At 43.7% G+C, this 9,571-nt stretch overlaps 1 non-coding gene across 1 annotated transcript; it reads left to right on the forward strand.

Annotated features, from left to right (window-relative positions):
- The first annotated feature begins 6,771 nt into the window (after window positions 1–6,771).
- LOC121554757 lies at window positions 6,772–6,925 on the forward strand. Its single transcript, XR_005997770.2, has one exon. It is a non-coding gene; the product is annotated as a 5.8S ribosomal RNA (ribosomal RNA).
- Window positions 6,926–9,571: the final 2,646 nt, after the last annotated feature.

Raw genomic sequence — 9,571 nt, forward strand, 5'->3', positions numbered from 1 at the left:
CCCTACCGTCTGTTTAAATGGAAATATACCCTACCGTCTGTTTAAATGACTGGAAATATACTCTACCGTCTGTTTAAATGACTGGAAATATACTCTACCGTCTGTTTAAATGGAAATATACCCTACCGTCTGTTTAAATGGAAATATACCCTACCGTCTGTTTAAATGACTGGAAATATACTCTACCGTCTGTTTAAATGACTGGAAATATACCCTACCGTCTGTTTAAATGACTGGAAATATACCCTACCGTCTGTTTAAATGGAAATATACCCTACCGTCTGTTTAAATGACTGGAAATATACCCTACCGTCTGTTTAAATGGAAATATACCCTACCGTCTGTTTAAATGGAAATATACCCCTACCGTCTGTTTAAATGGAAATATACCCTACCGTCTGTTTAAATGACTGGAAATATACCCTACCGTCTGTTTAAATGGAAATATACCCTACCGTCTGTTTAAATGGAAATATACCCTACCGTCTGTTTAAATGACTGGAAATATACTCTACCGTCTGTTTAAATGACTGGAAATATACCCTACCGTCTGTTTAAATGGAAATATACCCTACCGTCTGTTTAAATGGAAATATACCATACCGTCTGTTTAAATGACTGGAAATATACACTACCGTCTGTTTAAATGGAAATATACCCTACCGTCTGTTTAAATGACTGGAAATATACCCTACCGTCTGTTTAAATGGAAATATACCCTACCGTCTGTTTAAATGGAAATATACCCTACCGTCTGTTTAAATGGAAATATACTCTACCGTCTGTTTAAATGGAAATATACCCTACCGTCTGTTTAAATGACTGGAAATATACCATACCGTCTGTTTAAATGACTGGAAATATACCCTACCGTCTGTTTAAATGGAAATATACCCTACCGTCTGTTTAAATGGAAATATACCCTACCGTCTGTTTAAATGACTGGAAATATACCCTACCGTCTGTTTAAATGACTGGAAATATACCCTACCGTCTGTTTAAATGGAAATATACCCTACCGTCTGTTTAAATGACTGGAAATATACCCTACCGTCTGTTTAAATGACTGGAAATATACCCTACCGTCTGTTTAAATGGAAATATACCCTACCGTCTGTTTAAATGACTGGAAATATACTCTACCGTCTGTTTAAATGACTGGAAATATACCCTACCGTCTGTTTAAATGGAAATATACCCTACCGTCTGTTTAAATGGAAATATACCCTACCGTCTGTTTAAATGACTGGAAATATACCCTACCGTCTGTTTAAATGGAAATATACCCTACCGTCTGTTTAAATGGAAATATACCCTACCGTCTGTTTAAATGGAAATATACTCTACCGTCTGTTTAAATGACTGGAAATATACCATACCGTCTGTTTAAATGGAAATATACCCTACCGTCTGTTTAAATGGAAATATACCCTACCGTCTGTTTAAATGACTGGAAATATACCATACCGTCTGTTTAAATGGAAATATACCCTACCGTCTGTTTAAATGACTGGAAATATACCCTACCGTCTGTTTAAATGGAAATATACCCTACCGTCTGTTTAAATGACTGGAAATATACCCTACCGTCTGTTTAAATGGAAATATACCCTACCGTCTGTTTAAATGGAAATATACCATACCGTCTGTTTAAATGACTGGAAATATACCCTACCGTCTGTTTAAATGACTGGAAATATACCCTACCGTCTGTTTAAATGGAAATATACCATACCGTCTGTTTAAATGACTGGAAATATACCCTACCGTCTGTTTAAATGACTGGAAATATACCCTACCGTCTGTTTAAATGACTGGAAATATACCCTACCGTCTGTTTAAATGGAAATATACCCTACCGTCTGTTTAAATGGAAATATACCCTACCGTCTGTTTAAATGGAAATATACCCTACCGTCTGTTTAAATGACTGGAAATATACCCTACCGTCTGTTTAAATGGAAATATACCCTACCGTCTGTTTAAATGACTGGAAATATACCCTACCGTCTGTTTAAATGACTGGAAATATACCCTACCGTCTGTTTAAATGGAAATATACCCCTACCGTCTGTTTAAATGGAAATATACCCTACCGTCTGTTTAAATGACTGGAAATATACCCTACCGTCTGTTTAAATGGAAATATACCCTACCGTCTGTTTAAATGACTGGAAATATACCCCTACCGTCTGTTTAAATGACTGGAAATATACCCTACCGTCTGTTTAAATGGAAATATACCCTACCGTCTGTTTAAATGGAAATATACCCTACCGTCTGTTTAAATGACTGGAAATATACCCTACCGTCTGTTTAAATGACTGGAAATATACCCTACCGTCTGTTTAAATGGAAATATACCCTACCGTCTGTTTAAATGGAAATATACCCTACCGTCTGTTTAAATGGAAATATACCATACCGTCTGTTTAAATGACTGGAAATATACCCTACCGTCTGTTTAAATGACTGGAAATATACCCTACCGTCTGTTTAAATGGAAATATACCCTACCGTCTGTTTAAATGGAAATATACCCTACCGTCTGTTTAAATGGAAATATACCCTACCGTCTGTTTAAATGGAAATATACCCTACCGTCTGTTTAAATGGAAATATACTCTACCGTCTGTTTAAATGGAAATATACCCTACCGTCTGTTTAAATGGAAATATACCCTACCGTCTGTTTAAATGGAAATATACTCTACCGTCTGTTTAAATGACTGGAAATATACTCTACCGTCTGTTTAAATGGAAATATACCCTACCGTCTGTTTAAATGACTGGAAATATACCCTACCGTCTGTTTAAATGGAAATATAACCTGCCGTCTGTTTAAATGGAAATATAACCTACCGTCTGTTTAAATGGAAATATACCATACCGTCTGTTTAAATGGAAATATACCCTACCGTCTGTTTAAATGACTGGAAATATACCCTACCGTCTGTTTAAATGACTGGAAATATACCCTACCGTCTGTTTAAATGGAAATATACCCTACCGTCTGTTTAAATGACTGGAAATATACCCTACCGTCTGTTTAAATGGAAATATACCCTACCGTCTGTTTAAATGGAAATATACCCTACCGTCTGTTTAAATGACTGGAAATATACCCCTACCGTCTGTTTAAATGGAAATATACCCTACCGTCTGTTTAAATGACTGGAAATATACCCTACCGTCTGTTTAAATGGAAATATACCCTACCGTCTGTTTAAATGACTGGAAATATACCCTACCGTCTGTTTAAATGACTGGAAATATACCCCTACCGTCTGTTTAAATGACTGGAAATATACCCCACCGTCTGTTTAAATGGAAATATACCCTACCGTCTGTTTAAATGGAAATATACCCTACCGTCTGTTTAAATGACTGGAAACATACCCTACCGTCTGTTTAAATGGAAATATACCCTACCGTCTGTTTAAATGGAAATATACCCTACCGTCTGTTTAAATGACTGGAAATATACCCTACCGTCTGTTTAAATGACTGGAAATATACCCTACCGTCTGTTTAAATGACTGGAAATATACCCTACCGTCTGTTTAAATGGAAATATACCCTACCGTCTGTTTAAATGGAAATATACCATACCGTCTGTTTAAATGACTGGAAATATACCCTACCGTCTGTTTAAATGGAAATATACCATACCGGCTGTTTAAATGACTGGAAATATACCCTACCGTCTGTTTAAATGGAAATATAACCTACCGTCTGTTTAAATGGAAATATACCCTACCGTCTGTTTAAATGACTGGAAATATACCCTACCGTCTGTTTAAATGGAAATATACCCTACCGTCTGTTTAAATGACTGGAAATATACCCTACCGTCTGTTTAAATGACTGGAAATATACCCTACCGTCTGTTTAAATGACTGGAAATATACCCTACCGTCTGTTTAAATGGAAATATACACTACCGTCTGTTTAAATGACTGGAAATATACCCTACCGTCTGTTTAAATGACTGGAAATATACCCTACCGTCTGTTTAAATGGAAATATACTCTACCGTCTGTTTAAATGGAAATATACCCTACCGTCTGTTTAAATGGAAATATACCCTACCGTCTGTTTAAATGACTGGAAATATACCCTACCGTCTGTTTAAATGGAAATATAACCTACCGTCTGTTTAAATGACTGGAAATATACCCTACCGTCTGTTTAAATGGAAATATACCCTACCGTCTGTTTAAATGGAAATATACCCTACCGTCTGTTTAAATGGAAATATACCCTACCGTCTGTTTAAATGACTGGAAATATACCCTACCGTCTGTTTAAATGACTGGAAATATACCCTACCGTCTGTTTAAATGGAAATATACCCTACCGTCTGTTTAAATGGAAATATACCCTACCGTCTGTTTAAATGGAAATATACCCTACCGTCTGTTTAAATGGAAATATACCATACCGTCTGTTTAAATGGAAATATACCATACCGTCTGTTTAAATGGAAATATACCCTACCGTCTGTTTAAATGGAAATATACCATACCGTCTGTTTAAATGACTGGAAATATACCCTACCGTCTGTTTAAATGGAAATATACCCTACCGTCTGTTTAAATGGAAATATACCATACCGTCTGTTTAAATGACTGGAAATATACCCTAACGTCTGTTTAAATGGAAATATACTCTACCGTCTGTTTAAATGGAAATATACCATACCGTCTGTTTAAATGACTGGAAATATACCCTACCGTCTGTTTAAATGGAAATATACCCTACCGTCTGTTTAAATGGAAATATACCCTACCGTCTGTTTAAATGGAAATATACCATACCGTCTGTTTAAATGACTGGAAATATACCCTAACGTCTGTTTAAATGGAAATATACTCTACCGTCTGTTTAAATGGAAATATACCCTACCGTCTGTTTAAATGGAAATATACCCTACCGTCTGTTTAAATGTTAATCAGAGAGGGAGAGATGATTTGCTCTATAGCACGATTCAAATTTAAAGGCAATGTTCCCTCATTCCCGGTTAACACTGCATATCGGCTCAGTCGGAAATTACCTTTAAATTTCAATGGTGCTATAAGGCAGATCTGGATAAAGCGGCTCTTGATTGAATAGAGCCTATACTCATAACTCCAGTTCACCCTGCACTGGGACAGAGCTGAGAGGAAGGAAGGTCACCCTGCACTGGGACAGAGTTGAGAGGAAGGTAAAGGTCACCCTGCACTGGGACAGAGCTGAGAGGAAGGAAGGTCACCCTGCACTGGGACAGAGCTGAGAGGAAGGAAGGTCACCCTGCACTGGGACAGAGCTGAGAGGAAGGAAGGTCACCCTGCACTGGGACAGAGCTGAGAGGAAGGAAGGTCACCCTGCACTGGGACAGAGTTGAGGGGAAGGAAGGTCAACCTGCACTGGGACAGAGCTGAGAGGAAGGAAGGTCACCCTGCACTGGGACAGAGTTGAGAGGAAGGTAAAGGTCACCCTGCACTGGGACAGAGCTGAGAGGAAGGAAGGTCACCCTGCACTGAGACAGAGCTGAGAGGAAGGAAGGTCACCCTGCACTGGGACAGAGCTGAGAGGAAGGAAGGTCACCCTGCACTGGGACAGAGCTGAGAGGAAGGAAGGTCACCCTGCACTGGGACAGAGCTGAGAGGAAGGAAGGTCACCCTGCACTGGGACAGAGCTGAGAGGAATGAAGGTCACCCTGCACTGGGACAGAGTTGAGAGGAAGGTAAAGGTCACCCTGCACTGGGACAGAGCTGAGAGGAAGGAAGGTCACCCTGCACTGGGACAGAGTTGAGAGGAAGGTAAAGGTCACCCTGCACTGGGACAGAGCTGAGAGGAAGGAAGGTCACCCTGCACTGGGACAGAGCTGAGAGGAAGGAAGGTCACCCTGCACTGGGACAGAGCTGAGAGGAAGGAAGGTCACCCTGCACTGGGACAGAGCTGAGAGGAAGGAAGGTCACCCTGCACTGGGACAGAGCTGAGAGGAAGGTAAAGGTCACCCTGCACTGGGACAGAGCTGAGAGGAAGTAAGGTCACCCAGACGAAGTCAGGCAATGCTACCAAATACTAATTGAGTGTATGTAAACTTCTGACCCACTGGGAATGTGATGAAATAAATAAAAGCTTAAATAAATCATTCTCTCTACTATTATTCTGACATTTCACATTATTAAAATAAAGTGGTGATCCTAACTGACCTAAGACAGGGAATTTTTACTAGGATTAAATGTCAGGAATTGTGAAAAACTGAGTTTAAATGTATTTGGCTAAGGTGTATGTAAACTTCCGACTTCAACTGTAGATGAAGTAAAAGTCGTAACAAGGTTTCCGTAGGTGAACCTGCGGAAGGATCATTAAAGGGTTGCCAGCTGCCGGCATGAAAGCTGCGACCTTAGCGTGGGATTCTAGGCCTGGGTGACTTTGGCTCTCGCCCAAGCTCGGTTCTCCGCATCTCCAAATCGCCTGGACCCCCACTTTCCCTGTTAGGCACAGCCACATGGCGCTTGAGTCTCGCCCAGGACCCTCGCGCAGCTCCGGGTCCCCAGCCAACCGCTCTGCGCCCTGGCGCAGGTGGCAGTTTAATGTCTCTCCTCCCGTCGCCTTAGCTACGGCGGCGGAGTGCCCGGACGCTTTCGTTTCAACCTCCAAAACATTTTGCTCCGTGAACTGTGTCCACTCGCACTGGCGAAGGGGCGGGCGGGGGAAAGGAGGGCAACTCCCCAACCCTGCCTAGCCCACTAGCCTCTGCGTAAAAACAAAAAAAGAGTACAACTCTTAGCGGTGGATCACTCGGCTTGTGCGTCGATGAAGAACGCAGCTAGCTGCGAGAACTAATGTGAATTGCAGGACACATTGATCATCGACACTTCAAACGCACCTTGCGGCCCCAGGTTCCTCCTGGGGCTACGCCTGTCTGAGGGTCGCTTTGCCATCAATCGGAACCCCCGGGTTTCCGCGGCTGGGGCAGTCGCAGGCCGCCTCCGTGCGGCCTTCGTCCCCCTAAGTGCAGACCAGGACGGCTCGGTGGGAGGGTGAGAGGGGGCCTCGGCCCTCGCTCCCTTCCCCCGTGCGCCCATCCTTTCCCTTCCCGCCTCGGCGGGAGGCGCCCACGTTCCCCGCATGGTCGGGCGCGGCTGCCGGTGGACTCTCCGTGCTGCCCGCGCTACGCATGCGGTTCTCGGGGTAGCGCTCAGGATTAGGGTTTGGGCCGCGGAGCTCCGACCGCCGACCTGAACTGACTTGAGAAGGTGAGCTCGGGCACCCGGCCACACTCCATCACTTTGACTATGACCTCAGATCAGACGAGACAACACGCTGAATTTAAGCATATTACTAAGCAGAGGAAAATAAACTAACCAGGATTCCCTCAGTAGCGGCGAGTGAAGAGGGAAGAGCCCAGCGCTGAATCCCCGTCCGTCCGGTGGGTGCGGGAAATGTGGCGTATAGAAGAACGCTTTGCCCAACCTCTAGGTCGGTCAGGCTCTCGGTGGTGCAGCAGACGGACAATCTAGGGCTGGGACTCAGGGTGCCCAGGCTCTCGATAAAAAATACTTGCCTGTCCTTAGTGGGGCTTGAACCGCTAAGGGGTGTAAGCTGAACTCTCAGGCCCAGAGAGAGGGCAGGCAGGCGGGCAGGAAGTGTAGGCCAAGGGGCCTGGAGGGCCAGGGAGTAAGCTAAACTCTCAGGCCCAGAGAGAGGGCAGGCAGGCGGGCAGGAAGTGTAGGCCTAGAGGCCCAATAAATAGAGGACACCGATAAATTATGCAGTACAATTATACTTTATTTAAAGCCAATTACATCTTCTATCAACATCCGAGCTTGCTTAGCATTTTTTGGTAGAGATGAGAAGTTAAAGTATCTATTTTTAGTGTCCAGGGAAATAAGCTAATAATTCCCCTGCCTTTAACACTCACTTTTTCATAGTTCAATGTTGCAATCGAACGCCGTATAGTGCCAAACGTCACATGAGAACGGATGTCATATTCCCCAAGGTAGACGAGCTCCGATAACCACTTAACGAGGGGCGGATTTTGTGAAAGCGCTCGAGCCAGGTTATTTCCTCTTTGGATAAGACAAGTCTACATTCGCCGAAAGCGAAATTTGTTTTGTGCTGATATACACACAGCTGGTACCAGTCTCCTTCTGAGGCAATCTGAAAAAATTATTCCTTGTTGAATGACAAGAGTCAACAAGAGATCCCCCTACGTGATCCATTGAAAACGGCCAAACGGCCACATAACAACCCTACAAAACTGATGATATCTGATCTCAATGCTCCCTGCTCCAGCCGACCTAAAGCTTGCTCAATAGATATGATGCTTTTTGCTATAAATTCCTGCAGCTGGGTTGCGTTCACGATGGAATCCAGGCATTTACTTCGAAAGTGAAGCTCTCTGTGCTGGGAGCGCCATCCAGCCAATCACGGTCCATCTTGGTGAGAGACAGTAGCGTCTTTCTAACTCTCGATCCACTGGCTCAAAAAGGAGTTGGCCTAAATTCTAAACAATACTTGATAAATTGTCTCACATCGCCACGGTAGTTTTTCAGCGTATTTTCACGCAACCCCCGGTCCCTCACAGTCCCAAACCACTCGTGGAGCCGTTTGTAGTTCGCTAAGGATTTTAAACCCACGTCCGGGCCTGTCCCTGTCATTTTAGTTAAGAATTCCTTCAGCCTTGAGATTGTTGATCGAGTCTCTATGTCTACCTGTAGGATGGCTCCCCGATAGAGAAACCCAATATTCTAACAGAACAGCCTTGTGCGATCCAGTGGAGTCTGTGTCAGCCTCGTCCTCAGTCTCTCTCAGCCTGGGCCTCAGAGTCCACGTCGTCCGTCCCTGGAAGTTCTGTCAATCCATCCCAGGAAGTTGCCCAGGGGGGAAGGCTGCTCTCGTCCGTCCTGGGAAGTTCACTGTCGGCCATCCCTGGAAGTTGCTCGGGGGAAATTCGCTCTCGACCGTCCCTGGAAGTTTGCTGTCGGCCATCCCTGGAAGTTGCTCGGGGGAAATTCGCTCTCGACCATCCCTAGAAGTTGCCCGGGGGGGGGAAGGTCGGGCTTGTCACCGGAATCCTTCCTTCTTCTCTGGTCCCCTCCTCCCCTCCTCCCATATCTCTGTCTGTCAAGCCCGCCGAAAAGAGGAGGTATCAGAGATGAAATAACAGATGTCACTGTTGAGGACTGAATAAAACAGAGACATTGTTGATCAGTTTGACTCTGTCAATATTTATTGCCACATCGTTGCATCATCACATTCAGCCTCAACAACCATCCATGCCTTTCAAAGCAGGAAATAAAACAACAACCATCCATGCCTTTCAAAGCAGGAAATAAAACAACAACCATCCATGCCTTTCAAAGCAGGAAATAAAACAACAACCATCCATGCCTTTCAAAGCAGGAAATAAAACACAGAAATGAAAAGAAAATATATATGAAAGAAAGACCAGCTAGAGGGGGCGTGGTCTCGGTGTAGGTACTGAGGTCCTGATAGGGTTAGAGGTCAGTTCTGTTAACAGTCCACAGAACCACCAGAGGAGTACTAGAACCTCACGGAACACTGAGAGTTCTAGA

This window comes from Coregonus clupeaformis, chromosome 39 (genome assembly GCF_020615455.1).
Source record: "Coregonus clupeaformis isolate EN_2021a chromosome 39, ASM2061545v1, whole genome shotgun sequence".
NCBI lineage: Eukaryota > Metazoa > Chordata > Actinopteri > Salmoniformes > Salmonidae > Coregonus > Coregonus clupeaformis.